Source organism: Seriola lalandi, unplaced genomic scaffold (genome assembly GCF_002814215.2).
Source record: "Seriola lalandi dorsalis isolate HSWRI2012SDOR001 ecotype SW California unplaced genomic scaffold, Sedor1 jcf7180002054840, whole genome shotgun sequence".
Lineage (NCBI taxonomy): Eukaryota > Metazoa > Chordata > Actinopteri > Carangiformes > Carangidae > Seriola > Seriola lalandi.
In genome coordinates this window covers 619,672-644,107 of record NW_019525393.1, presented here as the reverse complement: position 1 = coordinate 644,107, position 24,436 = coordinate 619,672, and the positions used below count along the sequence as shown (strand labels likewise).

The 24,436-nt window shown below is 40.2% G+C and overlaps 1 protein-coding gene across 1 annotated transcript in view; it reads right to left on the bottom strand.

Annotated features, from left to right (window-relative positions):
* atp2b2 (ATPase plasma membrane Ca2+ transporting 2) overlaps positions 1-24,097 on the bottom strand; it is a 112,581-nt gene extending 88,484 nt beyond the window's left edge. The window contains exon 1 of the mRNA XM_087179442.1: positions 23,886-24,097. The gene's annotated coding sequence lies outside the window, so the exon portion shown is untranslated. The remainder of the gene's footprint in view (positions 1-23,885) is intronic.
* Positions 24,098-24,436: the final 339 nt, after the last annotated feature.

Genomic DNA, 24,436 nt, shown 5'->3' with positions numbered 1-24,436 from the left:
TGTGTGTGTGTGTGTGTGAGAGAGAGAGAGAGAGAGAGAGAGAGAGAGAGAGAGAGAGAGAGAGAGAGAGTACTTGTGCTTCTATCTTTGTGAGGACCAGTTTGAGTTATAGACCTTACAGAGTGAGGACATTTTGGGGGGGTGAGGACATTTTGGCTGATCTTAAAGGGCTTGGTTTGAGGGTTAAGACTTGGTTTCAAGGTTCAGGCTAGAATTTGGTTTAGGTTCAGGTAGGTTAGAGTAAGGGTTGGGATTCGGCATTTAGTTGTGATGGTTACAGTTATGGTAAGGGGCTAGGGAATGCATTATGTCAATGATTGTCCACGCTAAGATAGAAGTACAAGTATGTGTGTGTGTGTGTGTGTGTGTGTGTGTGAACAGTGCTGCAAAGCAGAGAGGCTGTTCTTCACTTGACAAGACTGGATAGAGGGATCACTATAGATAGCTGGAAAGATGAATTGATGAGGATAGAGAGAGAGGGAAGGGTGGAAGAAGATGGGAACAGATGTGGCAGTCAATCCTTGTCTACATCTCTCTTTCTCTGTAGCTCCCTCTTACTCCCTGTCTTTGACAGTCTGCCCCCAGAGCAGAGCAGAAGGTCCACTGCAGACACGCTTGCAACCTCATTTCAGAAATGAGTGTAGAAGGAAAGGAGATGGAGAAAAAAGCGCAGGGAGAAAAAAAGGAGACAGAGGGAATAGATCGATTATGTAGAAGAGGATGAGAGAAAGGGAAGCACCAGAGCAAGAGAGAGGGGGCTAGAAGGGAGGTCAGAAATAAAAGAGTGACTGGACCGGGGGGGCAGCAAAGACAGAAACAAGAATGAAGGATGTAGAGGTTAAGAAGGAGCAAGTGCATGTGTGAAAACCAGAGAGGGAAAAAGAGGAGGGGAGGGTAACTTTCAAGGACATGCATTCTTGTCAGTCTTTCTTGTCTTCTGCAGATCGGGATTCCCATACAACACACACAACCTTGCATAGAGCTCACCCCAGTGGACATAATGGCTGCAGGACATAATGCTTTTGCGTGTGTGTCTGTATGTCTGGCTCATCCTACACTGACACACACCTACACACCTGTTCTGCCCCTGCCAGTCATCTGGCTATCCAGCAAGCCAGCAACGCCAGGAGAGGATAACAGCTTTGCGTCACGTTGCCGTCACGTCACTATCCCACATCTCATCCTGTCACAACTCTCTCTCTTTCTCCCTCTCTCTATTATTTGTCTGTCTGTTTTTTTCTCTCTGTTTTGTCAGTTTTTTTTCTTTGTCTTTCTCTCACTGTGTAACACTCTTGCTCTCATCCTGTCTCGCAGGTGTATTATGTAAATATTAGATGCTGGACAGCATCACTAGCAGCATTCCCCCATTTTAGGTTATTCCCACTAAGATGAATACCCGTTAAACAGAGTTGAGCTTGGGACATCCAGGCTGGGCTGGGACAGCTGATACAATACACAGCATGTACTGACATACCTACAGTATTATAGAGGTACCCGTTTTTACCGCATGCTGTACAGTAGCACAACTGCCACCCAATTGTTCCTCTTGGGAAGGAGTGCATCCTTATCTTCGGTATTTGGCAAGTTTTGTGTCGGAAAATGAAGCATTCAGCACAATGTTTGCAACAAAGAGAAGCATGTTCAAAGAAAGACTGGATTCTGTCATGGTGAATGTCAAGCTACAATACCAGGCTTGCTTTGCTTGCTTAGCAAGCCTTAACTACTGCTGGCATTGATCTGAGACACCATGTCTTCGAAACTTGCACAAACGACTGATTAGAGTTGTTAATTAATAATTGTTGAAAGCTTCCCTGCTTTTGATAGTGTTCTTCTGATGTTGGAAGAGGTAAAAACTCCAGCAATGCTTGCAGTATATACCACAAGCTAAAATGTGTTGATCTGACAATAAAGTTGCTTTTTACCTCTTCAGGCTTTTTCCCCTCCCCTTAGAAGTAGATGAAGCCAGAATTCCCTACTCTGCTTTTTGGATGTTTGCAAAGAGTTAAATACTGTATACTGTCCATATTGTATTATAATAGTATGCAGGTGAATTGGCCTCATTAGGGACACTATACACATCCCTGAGCTAATCTGTTTTGTTAAAAATTCAAATCAGGATCAATTTAGGGAAGCTGGACAAAAAGGAGATTATTCATCAAAGCAACAGCTTGACAGTAACATGACCAAAGCACAGCTGCCACAGAAGCTGCAGCAATGCAGTTTAAGGCAGGCGGGATAGAATAAAACAGAACAGAAATGCAGCTGTTTGGCAAGCCTGAAGTACACCTACATTATTATAACTGGATAACTCTGTACAAAGTTTGAGTACATTGGTTTGTATGCAAAGCTTTTGTTTAGTATAGAAGCCTATGTATGTATGTATGTATGTATGTATGTATGTATATATGTACATATGTGTATGATGGATGGATGGATGGATGGATGGATTGGAAATTGTCATGTCTCAGCAGACTGGAGACAACAGTGTGTGTGTGTGTGTGTGGACCATATAAGTGATAAAGAACAACTGCTAGGACCATCTATCTTGACCAGGGCATGGAAAGAGAGAGACTTTGTGAAGAAGGGAATCATAGAGAGAGAGAGAGGGAGAGAGAGAGGGGGAGAGAGAGAGAGAGGGGGGAGCAGTGATGGGGATCAGAAACAGGCCCTGAATATCAATGCAGCATGTCAGAGATTTCAGGGCTGCAGTGCACCAAATCCTGGGAGAAAGAGCAAGAGGGAACAATATTATCATAGGCAGCCAGAGCTGGAAGTACCAATCCTTACAGCCAAGACCACCCATACGAATTCTCACTGTCTTGCTCCACCCACATAAATCTTTAAACATCATGAGATTCCCCTCATTTGGATTTCCTCTTTGAGTTCACCTGAAAACTTGTGGTTTTAAAAAAAGAGGTAGTTTTCAACTCAGATGTTTAGAGAGATGCTGCTGTACAGCCTTCTCGTTGAAAAGTACAATGTCACACCTCCCTTTTTTTAGTGGAAACTAAAGCACTTGTTTCATTAATAGGAAAGTCAACTTCTCCTCATGTAAATCCTGCAGGTAGACCAGTTTTAAATAGATGCTGCGGGCATGTCTACGCACTACAGAAAACACACACACACACACACACAGACACACACACACACACACGTTTAACTTAAGAGAAATTCATACCATCCATCTTAATTAAATGACAGTCATTCAAGAAGCCTATTAGACACATTAGTATAACGCTCCTCATCCTCTTTGTCCTTCTCGTTATAAATGGCCTCTTTGCTCCCTCCCATAAAAGCTCCATTTCCATCCAGAAGGGATCTGTTAACCCATAAAGTGCCATGTTTACCTCAGGTCAATCAGACATCTCATATCCTGGTCACTAGCTACCAGCCAATAACCATTAGCCTTATTAATTGCGGAAGCTTTAGGCCATCTCCTGAGTGCTGTAGTAAAATAAGACCATGCACTGTGTCTGTGCACACACACAAGCATGTAGTTAATGAGATGACTCCCAAAGGTCTCTAACCTTTCTCTATGAGAGGTCACCATCGCACACACTCTGTCTAATCTAATTTATTACTCACACGCTGCATGTCTGCACTTCCTTGCAGCAATAGTCTCAGACAGTTATGAAGAGTGAAAGCCCAGTCCCAATTCTACGCCCATGTGTTAAGAGTCCAAAACCTGTTTCACCAAAACTCCAAGATGCAAGCTATAATTGCAACATGAGGTCATTTCTTTCACATTACTTTTGATATGTTTCATAAATCAGGACAAATGCCATACTAGTGACCGATACATGAGTGTGCAAGAGCCCTGAAGAACATACATTTATCTCCAATCTGTTAAACAGGCCTGTAATACAGGAGTGTTTAAAAGAAAATGACAATCTGAAAGTCTTTTTTTCAAATAGAGCACAATTCATTTGAATGATACAGTAGGAATCAAAAATCGTATCTGCTGTTCAGCATGATTTATACAATTGTAAAGTACGCTCCCTCAAAACATAAAGCTGCTCCTTATCTTCACCAAGAAGCCACACTACCTAAAGATCAGGATGCAAATTCTCTATGTGATTTATTTCATCTCCTCTATGTAAATCACTAATCCAATCATATTTTTCACAGCCATTCTCCATCCTGCATGATGACATTAGTCTGATTTGTGCTCCACAATCAGCCGTCATCCGTGATGCCTTTTGATGAGCTATATTCAAAATAAAAATAAAAAAAATAAAAAAAAAATAAAAAAAGATAAATAGCCTATACATATTTACTTTTCATCAAAGACCACATTTAATTTACTATAGACGGCTTTCCCCATGGTGCTGCACCATCATGCTCTACTTAAGCACCACCAATCCACTTCCACATTAGGGCTGCAACTAAATGTTTATTTTCACAACTGATTAATCTACCAACTGGTCTCTTGATTAACTGATTTGTCATTTGAGCAAAAATTTGTGAGAAAATAATTCTAAAAATCATATAAGACAAACAAAAACACAATATTTTCCATTTTGGCTTGAAAAGTTTAAATGATTAATCAATTATCTCTACAGCTATCAATCGAAATCCTGTTAATCACTTACATTTTTAGTTTTAGCATAAAATATGCTAAACCTTTTGGCAAATACTGAGAGCACCATCCCATAATGTGTTTCCCCATTGTTGAAAACAAAATCAATCTGGGTATTTAATATGTGGGCAGTAATCTGTGACTCATACAATCACAACCAGCATGGCAGGCAATACAGTACTATGAGAGCCTCATCATCCCATCCTATTTTCCTCTCTTCTACCTCTCTCTACACTTCTGTGTCTCTTTTCTCTCCTCTCAGTCCTTGTTCCAATAGTGATGGAGAGCTCCATCTAACTCCCCAAGGACAGCCATAAGCCATAAGACTAATGGAAACACACACACACATACAAGCCCATGAGGCGCACAAAAACTATGACACCTACTCCCACGTACACACACCAACACACAGAGCCAAGAGACAGGGAGACATCGTCCGACAGATAGGGTTGAACTCAGTCAAATTCTCCTTAGCGAAGCTTCATGCATACCAAACCGAGAGGCAAGGGTAGGCAAAGGAGAAGGGGACATTACACAATGACAGATAGTGTGGGCAGAACATAAAACAGCAGCAAACACTCACTCTAGCTTTTTCAACTGAGGGTGTACCCTTGGTGTCAAATATAGGAGTTTTGTCAGAATTATACATGTTAAAAATTGTCTGTTCATCTGGGCAAGCAGTGTGCAACTTGTTGTGTGAGCATAACATCCCGGCTTTGAGTCCCATGGGACTGTTGTCATACCATCCCTCTCCTTGTCGTGTTTCTATTTGCTCTTTCCCGTGGCAGTGGCAGCATCCAAAAAAAGTTAAGCTCCCTAATGCATTAATCACTAAATATTTCTATGTCAATAGACTTGTATTCATAGATCATACAAATGGTTTTAACAAACTGTGTATTTTAAAGCCACTTGGATAACATGATTTGAACACTTTCCTAGGCTAAGGATACTTTAATGATGTACAAGGTTAAAGGGTTCCTTGTACAATTTACATCATTAGTTCCCTGAGATTCTCTTTCATTTCCAAAAAAACTATTGCTATTGTAACTGAAATATCGCTAACCAAATCAGTACTGAATCAAATATAATCGAATTGGGAAATTAGTGGCAATACCCAGTCCTATAGTCCTGGGTATCTGACAGCCAAAATCCACAAGGCTAAAGTACCTATATAAACACAATAATGACCTAATTCTTACTTGACTGGATTCAGAGAAGGTACTTTATAATTTTTCTTTTATATCGGCAGAAATAATCTTAAATCTGAACAAATATTTCACAGGCTGAATGGCAGTGCAGAAACTGCAATAAGAAGTTGATGACTCAGCATTTCTGGTGGTGCTGAAACATTAATGAATGACCACACAGGCCATTCTTAACACCTAACAACAAGTGAAAACAGAGATTTCAGAAGGTTGTTAAGAGTCTGGTAAAGAGTAATTGTAGCTGTGGGTGGAGAACTGGGGCTCACTGTTGAGACATGCACGTCAAACAGGGCTTTTTCCTCCTCCCCATGTTGGTAATTGACTTTCAACAAAGAACACAGTTAACTCTTGGTTGCACATAGAAGTGGTGACTGGATTAGCCAGCTGCTTACACAAATTCAAAAAGTGTGAAAAAAAGAGATTGACCAAAAAACCACACATTTCTTTTCCCAGTTTTTGGACTGGTTGTGTGTAATTGCTAGATACTTGAGGAATAATAATTTTCTTTAAATGTTCAGTCATTGCAAAATAGAGTCGTTACTATTCTAATCATGATGGAGTGGAGATCCACTAGATAAGAAAAAGGAAGGTTGTAATTTTATTTTTCCAATCCATCCCTACAACACAGCAGGTTTAGATGGAAGTCTAATTACAGCCCCCCAATTCTTGCAGGGGAAAGCCATCACCTTGCTGGTGATGGTCATTGTTCCTCATTGGCTGACCCCTGGGAGCAGCGCTACACATTGTTGTACTGATAATCTAACAAAGCTGTCCGCTCCTGATTCAGTGAGGTACAGACGAGAAAAGCTGGGTGTCCAAAGCCATTAATCTACCCTAGCTTCCTCATTTTTTTTCTTTCTTAATTTATCTCCTCTCCCTCACCCTCTCACTGTCCCTCTCCCCCTCTCTCTCGACACATACACTCCCTCCTAAATAGCCATATATTCAGTTCTTATTCCCCCATTTCCAGGGGAAATTAATGCCTGGTTGAGGTGAGGTGTAAGGATTAAACTGTAGCAGAGGATTAATCACTCTTGCATGCCTGTAAGCTGGACAATTCCAGATAGTTTATAAAAAGACTGGAACATGCATATGAATAGATACAGCCAATTGTGATTGAATACAGTTCATTCTCAGATGAATACAATAGTCTTGCCAGCAAGACTGGACATGTACAAGGGTTTTAATACTTTTTTGTTGCGGTGCTTTTGTACATTACTTTCTATAAAAAGAGTAATTACATAATTTCTTTGTTAAATTCATATTAAAACCAAAGGGTCAGATAAGGATATCAACACTCTCATAAGACTATTTGCTAAGTAACGGCAATTCTGCCTTAGGGCTTCTAGGAATAACCTTCATGCTGCTTTTCTTGAAATATAAACAGCAAACCCTTTGTTTAAAGGCGTCAGGTTAAAGGTAATGCAAAGCAGCTATGCAAAACAGCTCTGTTCGGGTGAGGTCTGTACAGGTTTTCGGAGCCAGTGGCAGAGGGGGGAAATGAATGGACTCAGAACACACTATGATTAACAGTCAATATTGTTACAAAGGGCTGTCAGTTTAGCTGGAGGCAAGGAACATCCAATAAGCAAATACAAGGCAGAGCAAATTCTAAAGTCACTTTATCATAGGAAAGACAAACCCCAGACCCCCAGTATGCTTTCAAAGATTTGAAACTCTCCACCTACACAATATACTATAAAGAGCCACACCTTCATCTTTCCCCCCTATGGCGAATGCTATACCATCCTCCAGCTGTCAACCAAGGCTCAATCCCCACAACCATGGCACGGGGTTTCCATCCAAATGCTGCACAAATTTTAACCCAAATTTAAGAAATTCTGCAAAGAAAAAAAGAAAAGCGAATTACTGCATATTTCCATCCACTGCTGTTATGTGAATATTTGGAGCTGGTTCATCAACAGATGGAGGCATTAATTGTCCAGTCAAGTGCTATTAAACCTTTGTAAAAGAAGAGGGTGCAACATGATGGTGTAATTAAAAAGCACCAATCAAACTTCAAACGGTAAAAAACTTTACAAAAAACATGATGGAAATAATGGAGTTTATGTTTGTTTCATCTACTAATTTAAGGAATGGACAGTCTCTAACACTCCCCAGATATCTGATTGTTTTGTCTGCTATGATTTTCAGTCTCTTCAGTGGACTTTTAAGTCAAATGCTTCTTGTGCATCAATTCGCTAAGCTTGTTTCCATTGCATCTGTTGAATATTGCTTTTGTCGTTAAACCAAATCTGACACCTGATCCAAGGGTAAAAACTTTGAGATTCACTGCTATGAAATTTGTCTCAGATATCCGTAGTGTCCAGAGGATGTATCCCACTGACTTCGACAATCTTTCGACTTATCATGTAGTATCACCAGCAGGTCATAGTTTTCACTTCCATCCAGGGACAAATCACACCTACATTTACTAGATACATATATTACATTATGCAGGGGCCCCCTTGGCTCCCACACAATGTATTCCTGACTGCTGCTACTACTACGAATACTCATGGACCTTTGGTGATTCCTTTATTTTTTATCTATCACCATTGTCGGGTGAAACTTTTTAACTGTCCAATAATAACTAACTAAAACAACAAATACATGCAAATCTGGTGTATCATGTGTTTAATGCTAATTAATGAATGTAAATATGCTGACATACATGCTTTTTAAGATGATGAACATAGTGAACATTATACCTGGTTAACATCAGCATTATCACTGTGAGCATGTTAGCATGCTGCTGCTATCATTTAGCTCAAAGCCTCACAAAGAGCAGCCTCAGAGTCGCTAGTATGACTTCAGTCTCAACTACTGAGATAAAGTTTGTTTTAATTTTGTCATCTGTGAAAACGACGACTTTATCCCCCGTGTTGGGAACCAGGCCAATGGCAGACAATTGTTTTGAGTAAACACATGCTTTATTTATGAGTTAATGTGTTTTGAATATGATTCTGAATGCGTCAGAAGCCCTTGTTTAACTGACACCAGAGTGGTTGGGGTTTGTTTAAATAGGGAACAGCATCTCTAGAGTGTCCTAATGCTGCACACAGATGACAGTGAGGAGGTTTGAAAGAGTCTGTTCAGTACAAGCAGAGTACAACAATTTGGAATTGCCTCAACCTTGCTGTCCAATACAATTAACAGGAGAACTCACTGTGTTCACTCTCCACGAATAAACACTAATGCACTTTCACACTTCAAACGCCATCTAAAATTAGCTGCTTTAAAGTAAGAGGAACTTTTCAAGGATCGTGTTTTTTTTTTTTTTAAGCAGCCAATTAATCAGAGCCAAGTTACACTGAACGATTGCCAGCATAGGGACAGGACAGCAGAGACAGAGAGGAAGAGGAGGAAGGAAAGAAGAGAAGACAAGCGAAAAGAAGAGAAGAGAAGAGTGCTGACAGAGAGGCAGCCATGTCCTCTACAGATCGTCTCTTACCTTGAATGAAAAAGAAGCTAGAGACAGCTTATCTGTCTGCATGGAGAAGACAAGTCCAACACGCCCAATGCTTGTCTGATGCCTACAGTATTGTCTATTAGTCTATTGGTTGCTGTTCATCACTGTGCCAGAGCCAATATAACCTTACACTCAGCGACCATCTGTGTGTTAGTCAAATCTTTCTGCCTATTAGCCTTCCAAATGGTTAAGGGTGTCTTGAATTGTAGAATAAATCATAAATAAAATCAAAGACAAGACAAATGACAAAATATGTGCTAGCGATCAACCGATTATCGGCCTGGATGATTATCGGATGCAATAAAATGTAAAATAAATACATTTTAAAATGTTCTACTTTAGCTCTCATGCAGCTATCTGTCTCTGTCTGTAGTCACCATTCTGTGGTCTGGAGCAGTGTCCCGCCCACAGCACCATCTGATTGGCTACACATCACGAGTAATAGCCTATCAACTGAAGGCAGACGGGTACAGACTAGCGCAGCTCCAGTCAGCATGCAGAGCTGTGTGTTTAAGATAAGACAGCAGACATTGCTGAAGTTGTAAAAAACATCACAATCCCCTACACTGAAGTTACAACAAAACACCACACTCTGATGAACAAGTTCATTTCTTGACCCAAGACACACCAAGCAAGAGAGAGCAGGAGAGTGAGAGAGAGAAGCCATCGCTAACTGCTAAGCTAAAGTAACTGGCAGATCTGAATAGCATGTAATCTACTGCTGAGTTAGTGAAAGTGACTAAAAGGAGCAGAGAGCTTTGAGTGCTTGAGCAGAGCTAGGCGTTGTTTAAATGTACAGCGGGTAGTTAGTCATTGTGATGAAGAAAACAGCAACGTTAACTGTGTTAAAATAGAGAAGCAATGAACGCTACCAGTAACAGAAGCTCCAACAACCGGAAATGAGGCACTACACTTACACCTGAACAGCCACTCACTATTGTTACTTAAAAGATCATTTAATCAAGTAGAATTAAAATTACTAGTACAAAGTAAGTCAGGGGAAGGGGAAACATGTTGGTGATAATGATGATGAGGACAGCATCGAGAGCAACCAATTTATTCCAGTCAGGCACTCTGCAGGATGTGCATACAACTGATAATTACTAATATACACTCAGTTGGCAATTTATTAGGAACATCTAGCTAAAACTTATCCAGTCTAATACAACAGTCCTGCACTAAATCCTCCTTCACAAAGGTTATAATGTTCAGTTTGTAATAAAATAGTTTCAGACAGTTGTTGATTCAACTGTATGATCATTTTAGAGGATGTAGTGTGCGGAGCTGTCCGACTTGTATGAGATGTACTGTAGTGACAATAATACATACATTGTGGTGTTTAAGCTTTGTGTTTCTGAAATTAACAAATTATAATACTATATAACTATATGTTTCAAAATAAAAATTGATACAGGGTAAAATATCGAGTGAGATAAGTAACTCAAAATTGAGTACACTCTATTCCACTTACCCTGATTTACAAACTGTATTTGTGTGATCAGCAGCATCCAAAATATTGAGAATGACAGATCCCACTATATTGCCGTTGAGTAAATCCCTTGTTATGCCGCCTTTGCTTGTTTACACTGAACCAAACAAAGATGACACAATATCACCCCTGTGTGTGATTTTAGATAGCATGACGTGTGTAACACTGTTTCCCCTAGGTTGACTGCTTTGGGGCCGTCGGCTTATCTTTGTAGCTGTAACAGCAAGAGAGCTGCTAGAGCTCTCAGGAATAGCTTCCCTGCCATCAGCAGCAGGGCAAGCATCCTCACCATTGTCACCAGATTGCTTGCATCTAAAAAAAACAAAAAAAAAAAACACTGATATTTTCGCCTGATTTTAGGATGTTTGGGGGGCGATGTCTGTCTATCTTCGGTTTTAGAGGGATTTATAACACTTGTTGGAAAGCTTTTATTGCACTTAACGTAACGAGTTGTCAGCCGGTCTCTCCTCTGCTCCATGTGTGTGGGGAGAGGCTAAGACACACACACGGTGATACATGAAGCAGAGGAGAGGAGGGACAAGCGACCATAAGTGACAGAAAAACACTAGAGACTCTCACACTGAGTCGAAATGAAACGACTACACATAAAATAGGTAAATAATGTAAATAAAAAAGGTTATTTTCTTCTGTCTCTTGGTGGGGTGGGGGTGGGTGGGGGTGCCCCCTCCCCTTCAGGCAATGGTAGGGGAAACACAGAGATATGCAAAATGGGTTTTCTTTTCACACCCTACAAAAGGCCCCAAGCATTAACCATGCTAATGAAACACAGGATAGTGTCTGAGTAGACTACAGTAAAGAGGTGAGAATAAGAGGTGGATATATAGTGGGAAGGAGGAAGGTAATCTCCAGCAAGAAGCAAGAAGTAGTTTAACTAGATTCTGCTTTGACCTCTGGCACCATTCAGAGTGCACGTGCACACACACACACACACACACACACACACACACACACACACACACACACACACACACACACACACAGGCAGGTGCTGGGTAAGCACTCTACAGAGTCATTAATACCACTTCTCACCGCAGTCACTTCTGCAGCCTTACAGTACAGAACATCACTTTAATGCAGCCTGTAAGTGTGTGATCACACACCACGTATACGTGCACATGCATATTTTGAAGTATGATATCTAATACATTATTTGTGTGACTTCTGTTGCTGTAAATTCAACAACATTTGAGCTAGTCTGTGTGTGTCTCTCTTTAAATGGCTTTTGTTAAAGTTAAGTACCTATGTTCCTCCAAGCATTTAGGAAACTGTTTGCAAGAAGAAAGTGTACAGTACAGTGCCTGATTAGACTGACTTTCTGCATGCTAAGAAGGTCTCCTTATATGCTAAGAGACAAACCGAGACCAAATATTCCAAACACTCCCATCAGTTACTGCGATTGCTTCATTCAGCCGTGTTGAATGAATAAAGCTGCTGTTACTTTCTATATAAATTTCTAGTGCAGAAACTGTGATTTTTCAAACAAAAGTTGATGCAATACTGACTGCATGGGTCTTCTTACATCTGCTAGAGTTTGGGAGATCTTGAGGATGTCACAAATGTTTATCTGGCACTTAGATATTTAGTACAGTGAAAAACCAAATGCAGAGTATGTCACAGTTGTACTCAAAAAAGACCATCTGCTGTATTATAGTTTATGTCCAGAGATTATTACCAGTAATAATTGCAATTACATGAATATGGGAATTTGGGCTATGTACAGTATGTATCTTTCTCTTTCCTCTAGTACTGTTCTTGTGCTTGACACATTCCACTGCTAAAAGATTTCCTGCCCTCAAAAAGTTCTTGTTGCTATGCAACTGATCTGCCTGGCACTGAGAATAATGCTAGCTTACATAGGCTACAGAGAGTACAACCCTACACACACACATGCGCTAACACACACACACACACACACACACGCGCTAACACATACACACACACACTAACACACACACACACGCTAACACACACACACACACACACGCTAACACACACACAAAGCAGCTCTTAGCCTACATCCTGTGCTTGTTAAAAAAGATTGGGCTATTAAGCTAGCATGAACAAAACATCTTTAATCTGTATTGTTTTTGACTAAATAAGCCTTTTGCATTACAGCTATTTTCATTCCCTCCTGTTAAGTGCTCTAACATTTAGACAGGATAGAGGAAAACTTATTACATAGAAATACAAAGTGGTACATTACAAAATTCCTATGACTGGACCTTGTTTTCTTATTTACATATTTTACACTGACACAATTAAGCATGTTTAGAACTCAGGAAAATGCTGTTATGGTGGATAAAAACAAAGCATATAAACATACCTGCGGGTATCAGCATGATTTACTTTCTACAAAATTCCATTTCCAAAAGAAAAGAAGATCAACTTTTCAAATTATTCTGCTACTTTTCTGTAATTATACTTTCATCCATGATACAATACTAAAAAAACTGTATTGCTACAATTAATAAACATTATGTTTAACACAAAGGAATTGCGAGCATTAGGATTAGAAGTGACAATTACAATTTCTAAGCATAAATTACATTTAATTTCACTATTTGCTTACAAAAGAAAGTGCTTCTTTTGACAGTGGGTTCATCAGTGTCCAAACTTTTCCACCAATATTACGGTTTAATGAAGAACAAAAAAACCAAACACTTAATTTCAAACAATAACAAGTTTGACTATGCTAATCCATCTAGCTAAACTCCTTATAACACAACAATGAATTTTAAATGCTTTCATGTGCAGTATAATACATTTTTAAGTAGAACCCTTAGAATCCTCATGATCACTCTGTTGTGACAGTCCTGGACAGAGCAGAGTGACACACACAGTGGGAAAGAGAGAGAGAGAAATCAAGTGAAAAGGACAGATAGAGACAGAAGGAAAGACGGGGAGAAGAGAGAGAGAGACTAATCTTAAATTATACCTCCAAGGAAGTAATCAGACAAGAGCCCCAATCCTTTTAAGTAATAAAATTTATCACTCTGTCATTAGCCATTTCTATTCTAATGGAAGTCCTCAGGATGAGACTTGAACACTCCTGGCCAAAGAAAGCAGCTGAAGAGGACTGTCCCTGATATAACACCTTAATATAATACATGTTATCCTTTTCATTGACAGTTGCTAGTTTAAAATAAAAAAAGGTCCTTGTAATATCCTTTCCCATCTACATTCTGCAATTTTGATACTACTATTACTTTATGACTCAAAACTGTCCTTAAATCCAGTGGACATGGACTCAATGAAGTGAAGCTGTGTTCGTGAGCGACATAAGAAAAGTGTCAGTAAATGTGACAAAATGTAGCAAATGAAGCGAGATTAGCCTCTAAATCCCTTCAAGGGAGGAGAAGAGAGTCAGATTAGGTGACCAGGAAGCGTGTGATGAAGAGTGATGGAGGGAAGAGAAGAGACAAGGCCGCTTTGGGAATGGTTGGCTTCAGAGGACAGACAGTCTGGGCTGCATGTTAACCAGAACTGCCTGGTTGAGTTGCATTACGCAAATAATACAGACTGGTGCTACCCAGAACGGACGGACACACGCGCACGCACACGCACACGCACACACACACAGACTGTGCCTCTTTCAACCTCCATCTCCTATTATCCGAATATACACACTCACACACATACACAGTGAAAACAACTTGCTTACTCACTCGCTGGCTTGCTACTGCAGAGCTTTAGCCCATCTCTCTCACGGTCACACCAAGGGCATCCACTCCCTTGAAACAGAACAGCACAGCTCATCACAGAGAGGAGAGGAGAGGAGAGGAGAGGAGAGGAGAGGAGGTGGTGATGATCACATGCATAATGAAAAGAATGAATACTATAAAAAAGACAGATGGGTGGAACGGCAGAACATACGCAAACAATGAAAACTCAAAATACTATAAAATTAAAGGAAGGTGGGAAAGGTACAGGCAGGAAGGAAGAATAAGAGAGCAAGGAAGGTGGTAGAAGGCAGAGAATCTCTCTCAGGACGTTGCTGGGTAATGGAGATGGGATGTTAATGTGCCTGCTAGTGATGCACTGCAGCAAACTGAGGGAAGAAGGAGAAAGAGAAGAACAAGCAAGAGGAGGTGGTACAGGACGTGAGAAGACATGGGGAGATTAGGAAGGAAGGGGGAAGTGAGAAAGAAAAGACGACAAAGAGGGAGAGAAGAAAAAAGAAAGAAAGATGAGGAGATAAGCACGAGAAAAGGAGGGAAGAGGAAAGAGAAAAAGATTTTGAGATCTGAACCTTGATAAGGCTGATGATGCAGCAGGACGATGCTTGCATAAACTGATACTGATGTCTCTGATGAATCTATAATGATGCTATTAGGACTGGATTTCAAGGCCAGCACTACATTTCTAACCAAAGCAACTTTGATTTTCACACAATGCAGAATTACACACTCTCATTTATCTTCTGGGGATACTTTAACTGTTGGCAATGGCTCCTGTGTGGTCACATTCACATATTTATCTGCTGCGTGAAATTCATTTTAACCTCAAACACACATACTGGGACTTCATAATGAATGTATGAAGTATGTCTCAAATGGCATGCTTCCAAGCCACATGCCATGTACTTGTAACATTGTCAGCATGATTCCAGCTAGTAAACTGTTCCTTCTCCCATTACTACTGCTTGCCGTCCAATTAAACAAAAATGCTCAAACAATCTTCAAAAAAAAAGCTTGACACAGAGCTTCCTACATGAACACATCTTTGATGTTACAGTTTAACTACTGCAGAACCTGCAAAGCAGCAAATCATCTTACATGGGGTTGTTCTCTAAAGACTGACAAAACTGAAAGAGGAATAAAAAACAGAGCAATTTCATTAAAAGATGGAACTGAGAAAAAAGCAGATCAGAGGGAAAATGAAAAACATAACCATTACCATGGGGCAAAACACCTCTGAAGAAACTGCCATGTGGCAGCTAAACTCTGACACGCAGAGACAAAAAACACAGTACACATATATGACAACCCCCGCTTCTCAACAGGGAATATGAATAATCCCAAGAAAGCAACCGAGTGTCATAAGTTGTTTCATCTCTTTGATGAAAAGTCAGCATGCAGCTCAGCCTTCTCTGTGTTCAGTGTGTTACTCTCTGTATTAAAAAATGTATTATTAAATATCCAACTAAGCACTGAAACTAGAGTAAAGCCACCACAAAAATCAGGTAAACCGTGTACTTTTTGTTAGGGCAAGACGGTCCTAATAGCGTTATACTGATACTTCTGTAATGACTGAGTTTTAAACGTTGCCAAATGTACCTGTCAGGCGAATTTATTAGTGAAAGGGGTATTTAGCTTCTTATAGCTCATTTTACTGTTATATATCTACACACACAAACTGGCGAGTTCTTTCATGGGAGAAAAACTGAACTATGATGATTTATGAAATCTATGAAATTTACTGGTAGAGCCACATACAAAATTTCTTTCTCTAAACTCCATGTCTAATCTAAAAATGTATTGCTTGGGTTTAAAAAGGTATTTGTCAAGGCCCAAAAGTGTTTGAATTCAGCATAATGAAGACAACACCATCAATGATATAAGTTATTTAAATGTAGTGAGTGTCCCATAGCGTGACACGTCTTTCATGACCTCATAAAATCAGCACATCATATCATACCTCAATGAGCCGCTTACTCATAATGCCAATACTTCAAAAGAATGCACACCACCCTCTAACATCATGCCTATATTTATCTTTAGCCTAGCAAGTACAGTGCAGGAAATATGGGGCACATTTAGCATACTGGATGCTGGATTCAAGTCTGGCCCAAAGCAAGCCAGACTTTTCATTCACAGCTTTTTGTGTGAGAATGACATAAGATGTAAGGTCTTTGTAGTATGTAGTATTCACATAAGACATGAATGACTTACCGTCTGAACATGCCTTTGGCTATAAGCTTTTCTATATATGTTAAATGTTACCCTTACAGAGGGGGAGTTAAGGTAAAAGAAAGATGGCCGGTATTTCACTAGAGACGCTAACCAGAGAAACTCTTTAATTCCTTGCAAAACAAATTTTTCACTGCATAAACATCAACATGATCTGAAGATGACGACTGAAGATGACAAAAGGAATTCACCATTCTGTGGCAGCACCGGAGGGAGGAAGTTTCAAAGCAGACAGCCAACCTGCGAAATACTGGATGTAAGGACCATGTTTGCTTTTGCTCACATCTTGCAGTGCGTTGCTCCAACTAGGATAATGCAACACCTGTCAGTGCTTTTACTAGCGCCATAAGAACCAAGGAGGGTTTGTTTGTTTTTTATTCCCACCAAGAACAAATGTCTCAAAGCTTATGTAAGGATACCGTGATTGAGTGAAAGTCAATATGAGTCATTCCAGGATTTACCAGACAAAGTGTAAAATATAAAACATGTAAAATATACATTAATGGCACACACACCGGAGCCATGAAATCAAAATTACATAGCATTTACTCAGAAGTCATCTGCTTTTTCTTCCTGTTTGTATTGTTTACTTCGCCAGTTTATCTTTCACTTAGTAGTACTGATAATCAGCCTGAGTGTACTAGTGACTAACCTGCTATAACTAAAAAAAACCAAAAAGCCCCCCCCCCCCCGTCTTTGAGCTAAGCTAAATTCCCCCCGGCACCAAATCTGTACAAAAACAGATTAAATTTATATAATTTTTTCTTACTTGACTGTGGGTATGATGCATGTTTCCAAGGATTACTTTAATAAGAGGATGCTCATTGTTTCCACACACTTCACACTCCAGTGCAACTGAGGCACTGCATCACACCACATCATATATCATATATCACATTAGGTGTGGCAGTGCCTTCTGTCTGATTTCAGGAACATGCAATTCATCTTTGTGTTTATGTCTTATGTTTGATCTTTAACTCCATATCATACACACTTACAGTATGCTCTAGGTGATGTATGCAGTAGAATAGGTTCAAAGACTAAACGGAAATGGGGGGGGGGTGATGGGGCAATACTGTGAGGGAGAAACATTAAGAAATAAGAAAAAAAAGGAGGAATGGATGAATGAGAACAAGGCTTAGATAACATGACAGAGTGAAGGCTGAAAAAAAAACAGACTTAGAGGGAGGACTATAAAAGAGGAGGGAAAATGGAGGAGGGGGTTGTAAAGGCTATGCATGCCACATTACATCCTAACATACATAGAGTGAACAAAGAAAACAACATAAGATATGGAGCATGATAATAAAGATAAAAAGAAAAATGGATGAGAGGATGGACTAATGGACTGATGAATGAGAGATTACAGAGGTGAAAGAATCATTAAGTGAAAGGACAAACAAGGGATAGTAAGCCAGGATGGATAAAATAATGAATGGCTGAAGGTATTTCCGTTTCTATTGGCTGTATACAGTACATACAGTACCACTGGAGCTACAAAGAAGTTACTGGAGTAGCATCATGTGTTTTGAAAATGAGACAGTTGTTGTGGTCAAAGACTCTGTTCCCTCAAAAATCTTGTGAATGGGGCAACAATTACTGCCAAAAGGTGGCAATATCTTGTGTTCATGTTAGCAGACTTCGTTTTGGGTAGTGTAGTATATGTGAGAGATAGTATAGTGAGAGATGTATCCATCCCACCAATGTAATTTTTAGTTGACACTCAAATCGTAGTTTTTCATGGATGTAGCTAAACAGCTAGCTAGCTATGTTGACATCCACATTCTTAAATCTGCTGACAAAGCTCTCATTGAAAGACTGTTTCTCTGCCATTTGAGCAAAACACCAGACCCATTTGAATGGGTAATTTTGATTAAATCGGAGATGTTGCTGGTAATTAAGAGGTCTGGAATCCTGTTAGCATTATTGTAATACTCACAGGTACTTTCCTCGGTTAACACTATAACATTACAGTGGACCATCATTGAAAAATAAATCATCTCAAATGTGTCATTTATTAACAAAACAAAGTGTCAGTGTATGAGAGAAAAACAGTATTCTTAACTTCTTAGAAATATGATTACCAGTGAGTAGGTGTGTGTGGAAGTTATAGCCGCTGCACCACAGTGTTTAAACAATGGTGCATGAAGAAACTGGGCAGGCATCCAGTATTACCTCTGCAGCGGAATAGGGTGATACATAACTCTCTCTCTCTCTCTGATTCTCTTTCTCTCTCGTGAACACACATGCACATCAAGAACACGCTATTTCTAAGTATTAATGGCCTATGCTGCAAAGCACAGTAAAATGCACATGGCCCAAGTGCACAATGCAATTTCTTTTCTTTTTTGGTAATGCTATGACCACAGGTGCACAGCACAGTTGGAGGAGGGGTCAGATTAGGAGGAATACATTATCAGTACGTGCGATTGGCCCGGTTTCAGTCGTGACCATTAAAATCACTTCTTTTTCTTTCCTCCAAAAAGAGAGTGCACTTCAATGTGGTGCCCTGGCAATTTGATGCTAGAAGAGAACAGTCTGCCAAGAAAACCTCTCACAGTAGGAAATGTATGTCCTTGTGTCAGACATGGCAGAATCACTAGAAGAGAGTATACAGCACCATGAATAAGCTGCTCATGGGCAAATGATGATGAACTTGCTTGGGAAGCAAACGCAGACTGAATAAATGTGTCACGTTGTCATCAAAACCTTATTATATTTGGATATAACTGAATCAATAAATTTACAAAGCCAACAAATGCATCTATAAAATGCAAACTAATTAATTTCACATTATTGACTTGTTTTAATGTTACTACAGAATTTATTTTTGTGAAGCAGAATTTTCCTCAGGGGCATGGCCCAATTCATTCAAACTCAATATTCAAATGATGTTAGGTCCCAATTAGTTGCTGGGTGCATTTGGGAATACGGTCCTGCAATATCTCTGAAAGGCCCTTTTCCATGTATGCACTGAAGGATGTTACTGTACCACTGGTTGCTGCTAAAGACAATGCACTAGAATGCCTTGTCTATTGCCACCACACCAACACACTGAACCCCACAATGAAACTGTGGGATAGATTGTCTTTTGGGTCTTGAATTAAATTATTCCATGAGGAGATAAGACCGGATTGTTGTAACAATAATAATAATTTGTAATCCCTATTTACATCATCTTGCATTGAATTGCTTATTCTGATTAGATTTAACTCTGTCCTGCAGCCAAACTACCAACGGCAATGTATTTCCAATGTAATCCAAAGATCTCACACACACACACACACACACACACACACACACACACACACACACACACACACACACACACACACACGGTCTGACTGGCCATCTGAACAAATCCTGACAATGGCGGATGACGTTTTTACTGGCCCTGTCACTTTACGGGTCCTCTCTGTGTGCCTGTGCACAACGAGTGTATGCTGCGTGAGCATGTGCTGGAACTGGGCTCACCCACAACACTATGTTACGTTAGGTCAACCCCTCACCAAGTCCTACAGCCAAGACCATTATAACTGGTCAACAGTGTGACTTAAAGTTCCCCAATTCTAAGTGAAAGTACTGCGCAAATTTACTTTAACCCTACAAGCGAGGTCACTGAGAACTGCACTTCCGATGAAACTAACTGATGTCAGCAAGAAATTTCACCGTTATGATGCTGTTCTGACTGAACCAGAGTGCAGTGTTCTCATAAGTCAGGAAACAAAGATGGAAGGCTAAATGGTGGAAAACGCAGAAAAGTCGGGTGTTAATTCTAGGAGGGTTTAGCATTACAACCTACAGGTCAGGAAGATGATACAGCCTGAGATAACTAGACTGTTTGATCAGATTTGTTTAAGGAGGGTTAGTCCTTATCAAGTAACAGTTTGGACCTCAGGCTGTTGTCAAAGGCAAGAAGAAAGTGGTCCCCTTGAACACACTTTACATGCAGTACTGATGCGGGGAAAAAAAAAAAAAGTAAAAAATTAAAAAGCTCAGAAGAAAAATATAATGTGGCTATTAGAGCTGAAGTTACTTTATTAACTGGCTGATAGAAAATAAATCACTGACAATTTTTTAATCAGTGACAAATGCCAAAAATGAACTGGCTCCACCTTGTCAGATATGAATACAGTATATTCTATGTCAGACAAAACAAGCAATATGAATATTTCACTTTTGCAAACAAAGAGGGACATTTCTTTTCACTATTTCCTGACATTTTACAGACCAAACAATTGACCAGTTGATCAGGATCCAAACAGGTACTGGCATTATTTGCTTATTCACTCTGATACTACAGTGATACAAGTTACAAGTAATTTAGAAACATTTACACATTTTAGCTTTATCATGATATTGCTATTATGAAAATGCCATACAATATCAAGTCTAATATGATGGTACGTTTTTATATTTATAAAGAATATCACCAGTTTTCCAGGTAAGACAGCTGGGCAGTCAAACTAATAGAGCAATTGAAGACATTCATTTAAACACCGGCTTTAAAAGTGGGTGTAACAGACACAGACAAAGACACACATTTTGACTATATTCATGGAGACCCATAATGGACACAATGCATTCCCTAGCCCTTTACTCTAACCTTTACCATCACAACTGAATGCCTAACCCCAACCCGTGCTCTAACCATTACCTAAGCCTCATTTAAAACCTAACCCTAAAACCAAGTCTTAATCCTCAAATAGCCCTTTAAACCTGTGGGGTGCAGCATTTTGGTCATACCAATCTTCTACTCTTTCTACATATCTCCTCTTTCTCCTTCAAACTGCAGTCATTACAAGAAGCTAATTAACTAAGACCAATGACTGAACTGAGTAACCCCAAGCACGCCAGCGGACTGGGGCAGCTGCTATTTTAGGAAAAGTTTGCTGGTTTGGCATTGTAGAGATATTCTGCCTAGAACAGACCCAATCCCTCAGCCCCATCAGGAACAAACTCAGCTAGTAGGAAGGAATATCTGTGTGCTTTTATTTCTGTGGAACAGCAACTCTGTGTGAGCACAGGCATGCAGGTAGCTCCTCACTCTGCTCCGTCCCGCACTGTTCTTTCGTGCACTGAGTGCGTGGGTTTGTTGATTGTATCTCTCTCCTGGCACTTTAATGGTCGTGGTACACTCGTCTCTGGACCCAGCATTAGCATGGTCAAGTTATTTCCTCTCAGGGGCTATTTCCACTGACCGGACAGGATTTTTCCGTTCACTCCTTCAAACTTGTGTAAGAAAACGGCAAGCCGTGTTTTTCCATTATTGTCTATACACTGCCTGGTGATACAAGGAGCAAGACATGTCTGTGGTTTGATGTATTTATTGGTAAGATAACAGCCTGTTGCACTTGAATTCTGTGGGTTTTTCCAAATTCTTGGCCTTAAAGAAGTAAACCCTCTACTTGGCTCCAACTGATTCCCCTTATGCAAGGCAGGTTTTGCATCATCCCCAAAACCTACACACACACACATACTGTATACAAGTATACACACACTGTTTGTATTGTAGTTCTTCTAATAATGTTCCAGAGAGTGAAACTGGTAAACATGAGTAAATCTAGATACGACTGTCTCCTAAATGTTTCACCACTGAGTGATTTGTGCACTGACCACTGATGGATACATCCAAACAACGAGTAGTATTTGTTATTTCATATGTAGACTGAATGACTAAATCCCCTACACATTGGGAAAGGACGGGTAGAGAAAAAAGAAGTAGAGCAGAGAAAAAGGTGGGAGTTAAGGTGAGTGAAAATGGAGAAACAGGAAGGAAAAGATGCAGAAAGGAAAATCCAGGTGGGAGTGCTCCATCAGGCGGAAAAGGATGAGGGGATGACTTACTCAGGGTAATTCTACACACATGCACACACTCTCCACTGCAGGTAATTGGTGTCATGAAAACTAGCTTGTCAGTCCACCAGAAGGTAGTAGTGCTCTCTTTCACCCCAACCTCACACCTTACCCCATCATCTCCCAGCCCTCCATCCCCATCCCTCGGGTGTCTTAGGTGCTGCACTTTTGGAGCTCTCTCAGTCCTAATACTCCACAATTCTGTCATTAATCACTGATTCTTCAGGGAAGTCAATATGAAAGGATGGAGGAATCCTAAAATAAGAAACCTGCCTGTGTACTGGTAAAGATTTTTAAGTATTTAAAATGTCCATAGGCCACAGACTCCAGTGTAGCCAGTGTAATAGTTAAGAGCATACTATAACCCAACTCCAGTGAGCATTTAGACATGTATGCACATGTGTGTGACTGTGTGAGAGTGTGTGTTCAAGCCTGTCTCAGGAGACTTTCCAGTCCCTTCATGTTGTCACAGGGTTTGGCACTGGTCATGTTTCCCCAGATGTTCCCACCATCCTGTTTCTCTCTTCTTTTTTTTTTTTCTTTTTTTACGTCTGCCTACTCTCTGAATTTCCATTTTCAGGGATGAGAAACTCACTTCTTAAACTTTCCATGTCTTACTGTCTGGTTCTTCTGTCAAATGCAAGCATAACTGTCGCCCAAACCCCACCCCCCTCCCTTCCCTCTGTAACTGATGAGTAAGAGAAATGTTTTCCCTGCACACAAATATGTACCTAACTGTAGCATTTCCCTATTCAAACACATTGAAAGGAGGGTGTGATGGGAAAAAATATAAACTTTTTCACAAATAAGGGTTAAAATAAGTGCTAAAAAGACATGGGAACCAAAATTAAAATCAAATAAATTTGATTATGTTACATCATAGTCTCAATGAAACATGTTAGTAATGTACAGTTGTGCCTTAAACAAAGGCAACTGAGGGCAAACTTGATGCCTTTGTCAAGACTTAATCTTTACTGCCATACAATGACCACACCATTCCAATCGAAACATTACTCCTCTATAAACAATGCCACAAATTCACTTACAAGTCCGTCTCTTCTCTTTGCTTGGAACAACAAATATAGAACTAATACACTATTCAACCATGTTTCTTTCCAACAGCTCGGTCTAGAGCAGTGCTGATTACTGAGCCCATTACAAACGGTCTGATGCACTGAGATCTACACTGAAATTGACTCTTACCATTGTAGTTACAGGAAATATTAAGTGCCAACTAAAGGATTATAAAACCCGAAGTAGTTCACTACATGTCAAGTGTAGTTTTACTTCTCCTAAGTAATCCCAATCTCTCCAATTCGACAGAAATGCCATTGTTTTAAAAGGATTTACTTACAGTGAAACAGCAGAGAGAGGAAAATGTGGTGGCGGCGCAAGGTACAGTTTCCCCAGATATCCCTTTTGGTGCTGATGATAGTTGTAGTAGCAGGGTGGCCTGTCCAAGAGTAAATCTATATATAACCTAGAGAGCTTGTAGCAGGAGCAGACAGCAGGCCAAATCGGGCTTTTCCAAGTCGCACAGACAGTGCATTTGCCATAAGCGAACTCATTCTGAACGGCCGGAAAGCTCCACAGCACAGAAAGTACAAGAACAAGAAGCTTCACACTAGGGCTCTGTCCCTAGAACAAATGAAGGGAGGGAGGGAGACAGGGAGGGAGAGATGGAGGGAGAGAGAGAGGGACGCAGGGAGGGAGAGAGGTGGTGTCGTGTATATACAGGACCTGCTAGCATGACCTCTTGTAATGAGAGCGCACACTGACACACACATAACCAAAGCCTCCAGTCAATCTTGAGAAAAAACTTTTCTGATGAATTGACAGTAATTAACTTTGCACTCACAGGGATTCCTCTTGCTTTGAAAAAGATGAGTGTTTTCTTGGTTTGCA